Genomic DNA, 14,926 nt, shown 5'->3' with positions numbered 1-14,926 from the left:
CACTTTTATGTTATTTACATTTTCTAGTTCAGTACAAGTGATTCCTAGTTGATAACTTAATAATGGTATTAGCTATACTTCCTTGGTAGCATTTGTTCATGATCAATGCTTAATTATAATATATATTTACCCCTTTTCATATATGTATGTTCAATACAACCACCTTGTTATAATACAAAATGAATGTAATCATGTCTGTTACTCTAATTATAATTTAATAACTTGCGGCCATATTACCAACAAAAATGCCCATATTACCTTAAGGGTTTGGCAAATATGGGCAGTTGCAGAGTTTGCTGCGAAGCTGCACAGTACGTAAATTGCTATGGGTTGGAGGTTGGTTCAAGATTTATTAGAATGGGAATGGTTGTAAATTGGTTGTAAGTTTTCAAGGATCTTGTACTAGTAAAATGGACGTTGTTTTAGTGTTCCGTTTTAGATATTTCTTTTGGTGCCCATATTTGCCAAACTTACCGTATTAGATTTATATTTAAGTTGCGATATGATTCTCACATTTCACATTATTACGAGGAGTTGTTCTGAATTCACAATCACCAGCGACCCTTGGTAAGTTATTCCAATCTCTAACTCCCCTTCCTATAAACGAATATTTGCCCCAATTTGTCCTCTTGAATTCCAACTTTATCCTCATATTGTGGTATTTCCTACTTTTAAAGACACCACTCAAACTTATTCGTCTGCTGATGTCCTCCCACGCCATCTCTCCACTGACAGCTCGGAACATACCACTTAGTCGAGCAGCTCGTCTCCTTTCTCCCAAGTCTTCCCAGCCCAAACTTTCCAACATATTTGTTATGCTACTCTTTTGTCGGAAATCGCCAAGAACAAATCGAGCTGCTTTTCTTTGGATTTTTTCCAGTTCCTGAATCAAGTAATCCTGGTGAGGGTCCCATACACTGGAAAACATACTCTAGTCGGGGTCTCACCAGAGACAAATATGCTCTCTCCTTCACATCCTTACTACAACCCCTAAATACCCTCATAACTATGTGCAGAGATCTGTACCCTTTATTTACAATCATATTTATGTGATTACCCCAATGATCTTTCCTTATATTAATACCTAGGTACTTACAATGATCCCCAAACGAAACTTTCACCCCATCAACGCAGTAATTAAAACGGAGAGGACTTTTCCTATTTGTGAAACTCACAACCTGACTTTTAACCCCGTTTATCATCATACCATTGCCTACTGTCCATCTCTAAACATTATCTAGGTCATTTTGCAGTTGCTCACAATCTTGTAACTTATTTATTACTCTGTACAGAATAACGTAATCTGCGAAAAGCCTTATCTCTGATTCCACTTCTTTACTCATATCATTTATATATATAAGAAAATATAAAGATCCAATAATACTGCCTTGAGGAATTCCCCTCTTAATTATTACAGGGACAGAGAAAGCTTCACCTACTCTAATTCTCTGGGTTCTATTTTCTAGAAACAGAACCACCCATTGTCACGCTTTTGTCAAGTCCAATTGCCCTCATTTTTGCCAGTAGTCTCCCATGATCTACCCTATCAAATGCCTTAGACAGGTCAATCGCGATACAGTCCAATTGACCTCCTGAATCCAGGATATCTGCTATATCGTGCTGGAATCCTACCATTTGGGCTCCAGTGGAATGACCTTTCCTAAACACAAACTTCCTTCTATCAAAGCAGTTATTAATTTCGGAAGTCGGAGACAGTGATGTGATCTAATGAATCTGTAGCCCATAAAGTGAAGTCTCAGTATTCGAAATGTAAATTACAGACTCTGGATTACGTTCCAGGTGAACAAAGGGAACCTAATTTGCCCCCCTGTCTGCATAAAGCAATTCTCCACCTCTCCTTTAAAACTGGATCGACAGAAACGATTAGAAACTCCAATGTTCTCTTTTCTTTGACGAATTGGACTTATAGTGTATACGAAATTTATTTGGAGTTCATTTGAACACTAACAGTAAGTGAAGTCTATACGTACACGTATTAAAACACTTTTCTCCATATCTGAATACACTACAGCACATTCAAACTATAGCACGATGTCGAGACATCTGTCGGCGGTACTGTGAACCTTGTTGGGGACGGTTTTTATGCTCAGAACTAGCGCACACTTCCCGGCCTTGTATATCTTGTAGGCAACGCTCTGACATACTACAACGCGTTTCCTATTAAATGTTCATAAAACCACTGAAAAGGGCAGGAATTACAATATGACTGCGACAGGCATATCAAGATGAGTTATCTTGCCTACTTATAAGGAACGCTACGGAGCAGTATGGGTACTCTAGTTGTACTTAAATTGCACTTGGTGATCGTTTCGTAAGATATGGCAGCGGTTTTATGTCGTCTGAGCATGTGACAGAGCGGTAAAGACAACGTTACGTTGGTCACGTTGATCGCGTCTGTGAGCGCGGGTGACAAGGTACTTACTATACCCTACACAGTTAGCGTGTGTTCCAGCATGGATGTAAGTAAAGTGGAACAGCGGTCATACCTAAAAGCTGCAATGCTCTATGGCAGCTGTTACACCATGGGGTTTGGTTTTATAAATAATTGTTTGGAAATAAGCATGTGGCAAAACAGAAAACCTTTATGAAATCTCTCCCAAAAACAAAAATTTTCCCACTAGAAGGAATGTTATCGTTAACCTATGATATATTTTAGAAGACAAGACACACACATTAATGAATGACTTTCGCCATTGGGGCTTCATTCCAAAATGAGCTGTACTTATTGAATATTGCCAGCTGCTTTGGAATTTAATTTTAAACCAGATACTGAATTGTCATTTAAATTTACAGGAATGTTGAATGTAATGTGCACTGTTCAACAGCTGGGCGGCAAAACAGAGGTTTTCCCTCAGTACCAGCTGACCAGTAAGACAATGACTGCGCATGCATACCTACTCCTCTTTCACCTCCCCTATCGTGTCTTCTGGTCAGGCTGTCATTGTTCAGGCGGGCTTCAGTGTCATACTGAGGTACAAAGAACTGTTGGTGATAGGATGTTGTCACATTGAAAAGTTGAACGTTGGATGGTGGCCATTCTACGTGGAATACAGCAACTGAGAACTGGGCGTGCGGTGGACGTCAAGTGTCTGTCCATACAGACGCGTCCATGTCGGTTGGATAGTGCTGTACACTTTACAACAGGACTTCCAGGTGCACAAAAGGTTTTCAAAAAAGGGTGCCACATCTGTTAACAGAGGTGTAGATGTGGACGTGATAAGAGATCTGCCATATCCACATGGAGTAATTTCAACTTGATGAGAATAAAAATTCTCAATAACATTATAGCAATTGATGAAACCAGAGTGTGAGTGTACGAGCCAGAACTGAAGAGTAAGTTAGCTGAATGGCGTCATCTGGCGTCATCACGACGGCACAAGGTAAGACAGAATCCGTCGCCATGCTCAGATTGGTGTGTCCTTCATTTCTATCCTGTTCATGAGGGCTGCACTGGCAATGCCAGTGAAATGAAAACCTACAACCTGTTTTCCAGTCATTGACCGGGTCAGGGATGTAATGAATGAAGCATATATAGGCTGTTAGTACGATGGGGTCGCCACTCCCAAAGTGATTTATTAATGACTGATAGATGCCATGAAATGAGAAAAGAGGGTGTTGCTGGAATGAAAGATGACAGGGAAAACCGGAGTACCCGGAGAAAAACCTGTCTGGCCTCCGCTTTGTCCAGCACAAATCTCACATGGAGTGACCGGAATTTGAACCACGGTATCCAGCGGTGAGAGGCCGACGCGCTGCCATCTGAGCCACGGAGGCTCGGCAATGCCAGTACTAGTTCAAATTTATGCAGAGCCTTTTGCGGCGTAAACATCGACGGCAACATCTGGGACTGTACTTCTCCATGATCAGGTTAGAGCCCACTCTGTGTCTCTCGTCTGAGAAGTAGTAGAGAACCCTCTCTATTTCCTAGATCGCGGGCCATTCGCCTTTTAGCTAAATCAGAAACCGAAGAAACCTTCCTATGTGGTGCACTTTGCAGACAGGGCAGCCTCGTAACGGCATACCGCCGATGGCATCCAACGCCTTTTCCGTTTGCCATTGCCCCGTGCCATTATACCCCGTTTGGTGTCGACAAGCAGTGAAACGTACATTGCCTTTGCTTTCCAACGGACATCGTGGATGTCTCGGGCTGCAGCGTTATCGGACGATATAACATAGTTGCCCTGAGTCATGAAACTTCCTCTGTATAAATGCAACTTTGTCATAATCACCGCCACCATAATTATCATCATCATCATCATCATCATCATCATCATCATCATCATCATATTATGAAGGAAGCTTGATGTTTGGATATACTGTAATAATGTACACCTTCTTCATGTCAGATTATGTTTCAATAAATGCATAAACATATCTGTGTTAACAACATTAATGTGACTCTATTATTGGCACGAGTGTGCGTGAATAGAGAGTGAAAGAATAGCATGTGGTACCAGGTAATGAAATGTCATGTACGCTACTTCGTGGAAGACGTACAAAGCTCTACAGCTATTACGTGCATTAAAGAGTTCTTTTGAGCTGACAAATCAATGGACTGTCTTTGAGATGACGTAAATAAGTGAAGAAGGTCTTCAGTTTCTGAATACTTCCAACCTGTCATTGACAAGAAAGATACAATGTTTACTGACAAATTAATAGTATTTAAACAAATGGGATTCAATATTCCAGGTATAATTCAGCTATAAATCTACACAATGAGTACGATGAATTTGTTCTATGTTCATTATTGTTATTTAAATTCTATTTGTATAAGTAAAGTTGGATTGGGCTCATCCACGACTCAGTTTCTAGGCATCAACATTCATTACAATCTTACGTGTGCTGGTCGAGTTGGTTGCGTGGATCGAGCAGTTAGCCTGCATTCGGGAGATGGTGAATTCAAACCTGACTGTCGGTGACACTTTAAAATGATTTTGCGTGGTTTCCCATTTTCAAACCAAACAAATTCTGGAGTTGTACATTAATAAAGGCTAAGGTCACTTGCTTCCCAGTTATAGCCCTGTCCTACTCCAACTTCGCCGTAAGACCTCCCTAAGTCGGCGCGACGTATAAAACGTTGTACTGCAGAATCATTATATTGCCTTAACGGCTGTTGAAATGCACTATATCATGAAAATGAAAATCCACAACTAATTTCCAGTCATTTGACCGGATCAGGAATGGAATGAATGAAGCCCCCTTCTAGCGGCGAGGACGGGTATTGTGCTGGCTGCCGAGGCCTGTCGCACTCCTCTGGGGCAATGATTAATGAATGATTAATGACTGACAGATGAAATGATAGTGGAGAGTGTTTCTGGAATAAAAGATGACAGGGAAAACCAGAGTACTCAGAGAAAAACCTGCCCCGCCTCCGCTTTGTCCAGCACAAATCTCACATGGAGTGACCGTGATTTGAACCACAAAACCCAGAAGTGAGAGGCTGACGCGCTGCCACCTGAGCCTCGGAGGCTTCCAGGAATGCACTGTATCATAAAAGCAAAATTTTCCAAGTTTATACCCCCATATATTTATATTTCTTTTTGGTATTTATATCTTCACTGGATCAGAATTAAGTGATTTTATGGTTTACTTAATACTGATTTTTCTTCTCCATTGAACATTATTTCAGGGGGAAAATATTACATAAATGTGTCTAATTCAGACAGTGGGAACAGAGAGAAAATAATTATATTCGTCTGACTGTCCTGTATATACAGTTGACCACAAGAATCAAGACGAGGTACAAAATTATTACAATTTTTCATAAAAACCTGATATCATAACACCGGCAAATCAATAATAATTATGTAACACATTCTCTGGTAGTTTAAAATACAAAATATTCAGAAAGCCCCTTATCATAGACACGTCGATATCACGTATGAAATATTGAGAGAAACCTAATTGTGACAGGATGCCTGCCACACACAAATTTTCTCATCTGCTTCTTGCTCCGAAGAGTAATCCATGCACCTTCAATTCTTATAAAGAAAAGATGGAATTTACAGTACTATTCGCGAGACAGTGATTGAAACACTTTGAAAGTGTCATATGCTTGAAACTACGATGAAACTGAAAGTAATTCATTACTAATACTGAAGTACTGAATTACAAACCAAATAGCTCACTCTCGATGACAATACTGCGAATGTAAGGAATGTAGCTGTCTTTATAAATTCATATAAACCATAGAGTTATTTGCGGGTTGGTTTGAAAAATGCACAGGTTTTTTAATAACAGCATGGGGAAAACATGGAGAAAATAGAGCTATCACTGTGTAATGCTCAATATAATATTTAATCATCAATTTAACCAGGAAATTCTAAATTATGTTGATGAACGGAAATCTAGAAATGTGAAAATTACCATTTATTTCTACCGCTTTTCCCACGCTTGTGGGGTCGTGGGTGAGACCTGTATCGCACATGTGTATTTGGCCCTGTTTTACGGCCGGGTGCTCTTCCTCGCGTTAACCCTATATGGAGGAATGTAGTCACTGTTGCGTTTTTCTTTGGTGGTTGGTAGTGTGTTTTGTTGTGTGAATATGAAGAGGAATGTGTTGGAACAAACACAAACACCCAGTCCCCGAGCCAGAAGATTTAATCAGACACGTTTAAAAACCGCGACCCAGCCGGGAATCGAACCCAGAACCCTCAACGCTGATCATACAGCCAAGGATTCAGACGTGAAAACGGTCATCTAACTCTTTAATTTATTGATATTGGAGTTATGTATCAACACTGATGCTCGAATTAGTTCCATTGTCTATTAAGTGTCTGTCAAGACATCAGACTTAGGGTGGTTTGATTCTCACATAACTACACTCAGTATTATGAGGTTACATAGAAACAGCATAAACTACAAAAATGAAGCATGCGAAACAAAATGACGAGTGATATAGTTTATCATTGCTTTCCTCACCTGGCCAGACAGTGCTATTTCAGAGCGACTGTTTCTATGAGTAGTGCCTTTCATGCATATGGACTCACTAGCCATGCTCAGCATTCACAAATGCTGCAGCGGATTTTATACTGCCATAGCCAAGAACGAGACTGAGGCTTAAGTATTACCACATTTTGCTCTGGCCTGTGCCAGTAGACAAACAGAAATGCTGCATACATCAAAATGCAATAAGAAATGAATCCTATACATATGTAATAAATTCTCTGCAGGTGTCTGTCTGTGTTTGTGGACTAATCTTGAGAACCACAGGACAGATATTTATGTGGTTTTAAATGTTGTATAAAGCATTTATCAAGGAGCGTTCACGTGCATAAAACATAAAGTTATAACAAGAGAGAATCCGATAACTGGCCGTTTTAATGAAAGAGATGTGAACATGCGAATGATATTCTGGCTTACGTTGCCTAAACCGTTAACGATTAAACCTAAGTTTGGTGGGGGAACTCTTGGACATAAAATACGATGGGCTATATATCTAAGTGGTAGTCCTAAATAGTCACTTTTATAGTTGCAGTAAAAAGTCAAAGTTGAAATTAGAAATCATATTTCGAAATTATTCATGTAATCCTTATCGAAATAAATTGTTTATCCACCTTGATAATCTTATTAAGATACGGGTGGTATATAATTAACATGACTGATTTGGAAGTTTTAGTCGTTGTAGTGGAGCCTCCGTGGCTCAGGCGGCAGCGCGTCGGCGTCTCACCGCTGGATACCGTGGTTCAAATCCCGGTCGCTCTATGTGAGATTTGTGCTGGACAAAGCGGAGGCGGGACAGGTTTTTCTCCGGGTACTCCGGTTTTCCCTGTCATCTTTCATTCCAGCAACACTCTCCATACTCATTTCATAGCATTTATCAGTCATTAATAAATCACTTTGGGAGTGGCGACCCCTTCATACTAATAGCCTATATCTGCTTCATTCATTCCATCCCTGACCCGGTCAATGACTGGAAAACAAGTTGTAGGTTTTCATTTTCAGTCGTTGTAGTGAAAGCGCAGGAATGGTTTACACATCGCATGGGAAGAAAGTCCTGTACACTGATCAGCAAGCAAAAGGAGACGGACAAAAACATAAAACAGAAATATAAGTAAACTTACTTTCAACTTTTATAATCCTGATCTGAGATAATGGGAGATGGTAAGGGCTAGTTCGGTTCATTTTCCTGTCAGAAAATCGAAGAATTTAGAAGCGAGACTTCGACTTCTTGAGAGGGCCAGTGGTTCACTCAGCCAACACCAAACAGGTTGATTCTTTTAAACAAAGGAGCCTGGGCATAGAGCTGGCCACTCTATCACATTTAGTGCTCAGGTTACGAGTAGTGGAAGCCTTTACCTCCTAGTTCTCCAAGGGTCCTTATGTCCTGTATAGAAATCCCTTCTCTCTTTAAGGACACATGGTAGAATTGGGAATAGAACTAAGCACAGGATCCATGTTTTTATAATGCAACCTTATTCCTATATTATTGCATATAGAACACTTAAATTTTACAAATTCGATTTTAGTTCTTCTTTACCCCCCCCCCCACAAAAGAGACGATTTATGCATTCTTTTCCAGAAAACAGTTTACATTTCATGTCTAAAGTATTATTTTTAATGTATTTTTTTTGTAAAGATACACATTTCTCAGAAACCGTTGAACCAATTGGAGTAATATTTTTTTAGGGTATCCACAAGAACCTTAGCTATATAAAGGTGGAAGATATAAAATATTGATCACTAAAAGTATTAAATACTCCAAAGAGTGATCAAAATATGGTGATTCAAGTTTAATAGTTTAATCACCAAGTTGTTAATCAAATGAATATAATATCTCACCTAGTAGGTAAATCTACGTATATAAATAATGTGTGTGAAGTTCAGTTGCTCTCTCTGGACCACATTCAGAGAAAGTTGCAACTTTAGATAAAAATTATATTTAAAATTATTTTACACATGAAATTTAAAAATAATTTTTCTCGAAATGAAAGCATAAATTTTGCCATATTTGTTTGTTTTGTGTTAAAGAAGAACTATGTAGTACATATGTAAAATTGCAGTGTTCTATGTGTAATAGAATGGGAATAAGGTGGCATCATAGAAACATGCATTGTTGTGCTTAGTTCTATTCCCAACTTTACCATGTGTCCTTTAAAAATCTCAGAGATAGCAACGAAGTGTCGGTTGAAATTCAAGTTTACTGAGAATATATATATGTATCCACTATTTTATATGCAAACAATCTTCCTAATGTAATGACTGATAACTCCTATTGATATTTTAGTCTGGAAAGGATGTACAGAGAAGGAGTCTAATGGCTCTGTATTTTTGGTGAAGTTCAACAATGATGATTGATGATTTCTTTAAAGAAGATTTAACATGGAATTTATGAGATCACTGTACAGTCCCTTGCCTAGAACAACAATGCAAGTACGGCGGTTCAAGTGTACAGCGAGCTTGTCGATCTTCCTCTCGCGCCTTTCCTCAGTGCCGTTGTCATAGCAGCCTCTCCGCTACTACTAGTCGAAAAGTATCACCTGCCCGCCTCAAACCACTGCTGGTGTTCACCTGTTCGTTTCTGCGCTCTTATTTTCTCACCCAATAAAAGTGAAAATCAGGAAGAATTATACAAGTAGGATACGTTATCTTCTAGTAAATAGACTATTATATTGTCATTCTAGTACCACATCTATGTAATTCCATTTTTTCATGCATTCTGCACTTAGCTGCGTGAGGATTTTGTCTGATGATAGAACTGGATATCTTACAGAATCTGAAATCTGCATTTCAACAAGTAGAAATGTGTTTTGTCTAGGGTGTATTTTCATGCTACAATTGGGTAAGATACCTAGTTGTGCAAGTAGCATCGGCAGAAGTACAATGAGATGTCTACATTACCTCTCAATGTTGATAATGGTGACGCTTTTCAACTATCGGCATACATTGTTTGTGGCTGGTTGTGTTTAGCTCATTCTGTAAGTCATGAACAAGAGAGGTGTGTGTATGTGTTTTCAATGAGCCTTGTTTTGTAATTATGGGTTCCAGAGGGAAGAAGATGGTTCAATCTGCTCTTCATAGTTAAGCGTCAGATACTGGCGAGTAATAAATGTATTGCTCACAAGCGACAGCAAGTGCTCTGAATCAGTGTTTCGCAAATCATGTCATTTACTGTTATCTGTTTTGCAAAAATTTATGAGTTTTTATTTCGTACTTTTAATATAACCATTGAACATTTAACATTACAGCTTTATTACCCCACCATAGTTACAAAACATCGGTATAAGTCAATAAATGTAGAACATAGCTGGAATAACTACTTAACTACAACTAAATCTATAACTAATTTTATACTAAATCCTCTATGTAGCAGCACACACATGGGCGGATAGTCAGCTCCACATGTAACATACTACCTCTGCATTTTCTTAATACATGGCTAAATTAACTACTTAACTACAACTAAATTTATACTAATTCTATAACTAAATCTGTTTGACTGCGACATCACCCCCTTGGTGAGGAACTACGACCACCTTTCCCTGGGATGCCGTGACCAGACATGTCTCATGAGGCCGGAAACGGAGCCCTCATAGACCCCTTAAGATGTCAATTCTAACTTCCTCACCCTTCCTCAATGTAGCAGCTCACACGTGGGGGGATTGCCAGCTCCACATGTAGCATGCTACATCTGCATTCTCCTGCCGAGACGGATACCATAACTCGGCTCTTCTTTCTTTGTCTCATTGATATCATACTGTCCTCTAACCTAATACTATTTTCTTCCTTACTCTACTCTACAAGTACAGTCGGTCTGATTCATCACTTTAGCTTGAGATAGGTCAGGCCTATCTCTCCCTCTCTCACCACTACGTTAAACAACTCCACCACCTTGCTCCTTCTTTTTCTTCCTAACTACTTGGTCAACAGGTTCCTTTCTCGCTTACTTTCCAGGTACATTTCCATATCTCCTTATGCTTAGCTCCTTTTTACCGGCCGTCATACTTATCCTTTAACATTCAGAGAATTCCCATTTATATATACACACACATACACGTATACACACTATCCACACCCGTGTGCTCCCCACAACTTAACAATGTATAATATATCAACTTTTACTACACACTTAAACATTCCATCCTTAATACCTCGTTCTCTTCTCATTATTACAAACTAATGAACAGTTTCCGTATTATAGGCAGAACGCTTTTTTTCGTGCAGATTCTATGATGCTCTGGTTTTTCTATTCAAAACAGTTCCTCCAGCTCTATATCCAGAGTACCAACCCGCTAAGGAAGGTCCAAAGTGACGAGGTGATAGAGACCAACCCTCATCCGACAGCAAGTAAATAAGTAAATAAAAATCATATCAATTTTGTAACATTCTAATCAAATGCACAAGGGAACTCAGTATGAAAGATTATTGCATTTTTCTACAAGTGTTAAGTCAGTTTGTAATTTTGTGGAACGTAAATATACTTAAATATTGCGTACCGCTATACTGCATTTAAACAATAAAAACTGGGTAACGCATCTCAAAAATTTCAGATCAGTGCAACTACATAAATATTTTTAATTTCAAAAAATCTATTTTTCAACGATATTCAGATAATATAACAAAATATGTTTTACGCGAATTAAATGCATATCTTCAGAGGTTTAGTTAGGTAATTTTCTGCAACAGAGCATTAGGCTTCAAGGAAATTTTCAAGACTGTTTTACGATAATGTCATTGTTAAGTTACCCAGTTGTGGTATAGATATGACATAACCGTTTTAGAATGTTTGTCGCTCTGTTACTCAGCACCTGGCAGTGCGCGGCATATCAGTAGTCACATCGATTGGTTAAAAGTCCTCTCTGCAATAAACATTATTTCTTCGCAAATTTCATTTCTTGTATTATTCGATGACAACGATTAATTGGTGCAAAATATTGTTTACGTATCACATAATATTTTATACTATTTCGAAATAACTTAAGACGTCTCTTGATAGGATTTAGTTGCCATCCAGAACAATGGCAATTTTGAACAGTAATTCTGAATGCAGTGTGTTCCTATTTCAGAAAAAATGTATTTCATTCCAGTCAAGTGGATCAGTGACGATGCAATGTTGAATACATCACTTCTCGCTCGATCCTTGCAGTTAATCAACATTGGTCGAGACCAGTAAATGGGATGCATGTCATTTACGAACGCCAAGTTCCTATCACTCAATTCACTTCTAACCTCGGTGGCTCTCAACTGCGAAGCATGAGTTTACGACCATGGGGTCCTAGCCGAGCCTCTTACTAATTTTTACTTACTTCTTATAGACCCATTACGTTCAACTTTCCAATCCGAGCTCTCTCGGTCAAATTTTGTTCTCTTCCGATCACGACGGTAAGACATAGGTAATCTTCTGTTTTCCTCCACTTTATGGCTATTACTTTTTGTTTTTTGTTTTACGCCTCACGGTGACAATGCGACATGAAAGGGCTAGAATTATGAAGGAAGTGACCGTGACTCTGGAGTGATTCTGCCTGGCATGAAAATGGGAAATCACGGGAAAGGCTGCCGACAGTGAAGTTCGATATGTGAAGTATCGGATCTCTTCTGCTATCCTCTGATTGGTGTAAAAGAAATGAAATGGCGTATGGCTTTCGGTGCGTGCAGGTGTAGGTCTTTTGATTTGACGCCGGTAAGTGACCTGCGCGTCGTGATGAGGATAAAATGATGATGAAGACGACACATACACCCAGCCCCCGTGCCAGCGGAATTAACCATTTATGGTTAAAATTCCCAGCCCTGCGGAGAATCGAACCTGGGACTCTTGTGACCAAAGGCCAGCACGCTGACCATTTCGCCATGGAGCTGAGCTTTGATTAGTTTTGATAGGAGTGATTGTCTAGTTGCACATTACTTCCCCTATAGGAATAATCACCATCAACTCATCGGACAATCTTCATAAACTACTAATGCAATAGCGCAGGGTATTAGGTTATTAGATAGACTTCACACAAAAGTTCACGGAACTGATGACCGAAGCCGACCTTGGGATATGTATCAAAATTAACTAAACACAATAAATAACAATGATTTTTAGAATTTCTAAAATTTTCTTCATATCACCCAAACATTCCTGTTACCGAAAGTTAATAATAGAAAGTTAATAATAGAAACACTCGATTTGTCACTTCCCTCGCTGTTACCATCAACTGCTCCTCTGAGTATAGTAGATTATTTGTTATGACTGAGCCTCTACCTTGGAATTCACTCCAGCTGATGTCAGGAACTCAAGGACAATATCAAAATTTAGACTAAGTACCGAAATTACCTGCTGAATACCGGTGACGTAGCGTAGGATGGGGTATTGTGCTAGGGTGATGCGTGGATTAGTAAAATCTTCATTTAACAATTGTTTAGTAGTGTAATTACCTGGTTTTGTGAATGAGTGATCAGGGTAGCAGTATTCGTTTCAGAGGGTTCCGGATTTGATTCCCGGCCGGACCGACGTTTTAAGGCTTGCCTAGCTAATTCCTCTGTCTCGACTATTAGGTATTTATATTCGCCTTAATATACTTCTCTTCATTTAGACGCAACATATCACACTACCGACCACCACACAAAACAACGAGTGAATAAATCCCTCCATAAGGGATTGGCGTCAACAAGGGCATCTGGCCTTAAAACTGGGTGAAATACATGTACAGACATGACTCCAAAGAATAGGGGGAAACTAGATAAGGAAGAAGTAGTTTATTCGTGTAATAATATTTGCTTTATTATTATTATTATTTTTTCTAAGCGTTTACCCTAGTTGTGCAGGGTCCGCTTCATGGATCACGGAACGCCATTTCGCGCGATCGAAACCATCATTACGCTGTACGTAGATGGAGTGCTCTTATGTCGGCGTTAATGGCATCCTGGCATCGTTGTTTTGGCCTTCCAATTGGTCGAGTTTCACTGACTTGAAGGTGGTAGGCTGTATTGGCGACGGTGTGAGATGCTTCGCGCATGATGTATCAATAAACTATGCAGGTATGATTTTTAGTTATTATCTCGTAAGTTATACATAGAGTTTAAGGTCATTTAATGTCACTGTTCATCATTATGTGCTGTGTGCCATTCATGCAGTGGCTTACTTTTTAATTATACTGGTTTTTATCCGTTTTCCTTTTTGACATTACAGTTTGCATTTTTCATAGTTGTGCCTTCATTTCTATTATTAAATCATCTTAAATTTTTCATTTAGCATAGTTTTTATTTAATTGAATATAAATATTCCTCTTATTACCTTGTATTGACATGGTTATGTCTAAGAGAAGTCCACGAGCATTTAATTCGTCACTATTAAATAAATAAATAAATAAATAAATAAAATAAATAAATAAATAAATAAATAAATAAATAAATAAATAAATAAATAAATAAATAAATAAATAAATAAATAAATAAATAAATAAACAAATAAATTCGTATTTACTGGACTCTACTGAGTACCTATAATCGGAAGAACATCGCGGCTATTAGTAAATATGTTTCAACAACAGGGACACGAACATTACTTCAGTGTGATGAAGTAGCTTCTCCCCCAGTAACCTGTGAGCGTGTATCTGGTGAGAGAGACGCTCACGTCAGATTAGTCGTGTTCAATTGGACGAGAGAAGTGTCGACACCAACTTTCTGATAAATTCACACAGAGCTTGACATTTTCTTTACGATATCGTTCATCATTTGTCACTGCCATTGTTTGTATGTTCAGGGTTTGCCGGTCACTGAATATTTAGAACAGCAGTAGCTGTCTCGGTCGATCAATGCTAGGGAGTATGGCTAATGATTGCAGGTTCGACTTCGGCTAAGATATTCGATTTTTTTGTAGGATGACCCCAAATGTTGGCGCCACATGAGGTTATTGTTGGCATGTCAAAGATCTCTGGTGGTGTACACGGCATCATTCGACAAAATTTAACTTGGGCATAGTAAC

The 14,926-nt window shown here is 38.9% G+C and overlaps 1 protein-coding gene across 1 annotated transcript in view; it reads right to left on the bottom strand.

Annotated features, from left to right (window-relative positions):
• Nucleotides 1–14,926, bottom strand: part of LOC136864225 (neuropeptide CCHamide-2) — a 495,148-nt gene that overhangs the window by 460,146 nt on the left and 20,076 nt on the right. The window lies entirely within an intron of this gene.

The sequence above is a fragment of the Anabrus simplex genome, chromosome 1, assembly GCF_040414725.1.
Source record: "Anabrus simplex isolate iqAnaSimp1 chromosome 1, ASM4041472v1, whole genome shotgun sequence".
Classification (NCBI taxonomy): Eukaryota; Metazoa; Arthropoda; class Insecta; order Orthoptera; family Tettigoniidae; genus Anabrus; species Anabrus simplex.
This window is presented reverse-complemented; position numbering and strand designations above follow the sequence as displayed.